We start from the raw sequence: 1,046 nt of genomic DNA, 5'->3' as shown, positions 1-1,046 counted from the left end.
GTATGGAAACCAATTTGACAATAAATTTCATATATAAATAAAAAAAATAAAATAAAAAAAATAAAATGACTTCACAAAAAAAAAATAGTGAAAAGAAAGATCCTTATCAATCTTGGCCTTAATCTGTGAAGAGTTAAACAATGAGTTTCTACTATTTTAGAAGCAGATCATTTTCGTTTTACTGCATTTGTGGCATCTCTGCCCCTCTCCAAAAGGAACACAACTATGTCATATATTTACTTTTAAACATAAGTGAACCAAATTAATTGTTTCAAATTTTATGATATAGTTAAACAAAACAGAGTATACATTCAGATTTTTTTTAAAAAAATAGGGTTTTAACATCTTTGAGCTAACAAAGAATTTGCTAACAGGGAACTCTCTAATATATTTAAGATCAATTACTGAATACCCTAAGAAGTAGATGTTATCAAAAGCATATTAAGTGCTTCAGGGACATTTATGATGGTTAAGTTTAAAGTTTTTAAATTGGAGAATATGCTAAGATATACTTTAAAATACACATAGGATAGGAATTTTGATAGAAATATAGCATAATGGAGGTGAAATCAGACTCTTTATAATCTGGGCCACATTTACAGTCTGGGATACATTTTTCACCAAGAAACTACATCTAAAAAGCAGAGCATCCTATGGAAATGATGAAATAGAGACTGGGTGTCGAATGTTGTATGATTGGAAATTTTTTAATATGTAAGTTAAGAGATTAATCTAAGTTTTAAAAACAGAGCATCATAAAATTACACTCCAATATTATCAGTTGTTTCTCTTCCCTTTCAAACAGCAAAGCCTATCTGTGTGCCTTTCTTATAAAATACCAGATATCCCTTTGTATTATACGTATTTGTCTGCATTCCTCTGTTGACTATAAAACAGATTTAGTAGGACAATTAATGAAAAGTACAACCTCTAAAAACAGTGTGATCTAGAATGAGAAGAAAAAAAACAATGGAGGAAGAAATATAAACCAAAAGAACTTCCCCCTAAATTGTAGAAAATCCTGAATCTTCAGATGTAAAGGCACA

At 29.2% G+C, this 1,046-nt stretch overlaps 1 non-coding gene across 1 annotated transcript; it reads left to right on the top strand.

Moving 5' to 3' along the window:
- Positions 1-654: 654 nt before the first annotated feature.
- Positions 655-772, top strand: LOC121026549 (small Cajal body-specific RNA 7). The gene has a single exon (XR_005788382.1).
- Positions 773-1,046: the final 274 nt, after the last annotated feature.

The sequence above is a fragment of the Herpailurus yagouaroundi genome, unplaced genomic scaffold (genome assembly GCF_014898765.1).
Source record: "Herpailurus yagouaroundi ecotype Mexico unplaced genomic scaffold, PumYag 132387, whole genome shotgun sequence".
NCBI classification, from domain to species: Eukaryota; Metazoa; Chordata; class Mammalia; order Carnivora; family Felidae; genus Herpailurus; species Herpailurus yagouaroundi.
Note: the sequence above shows the minus strand (reverse complement) of the source record. Positions and strands in the feature narration are given on the sequence as shown.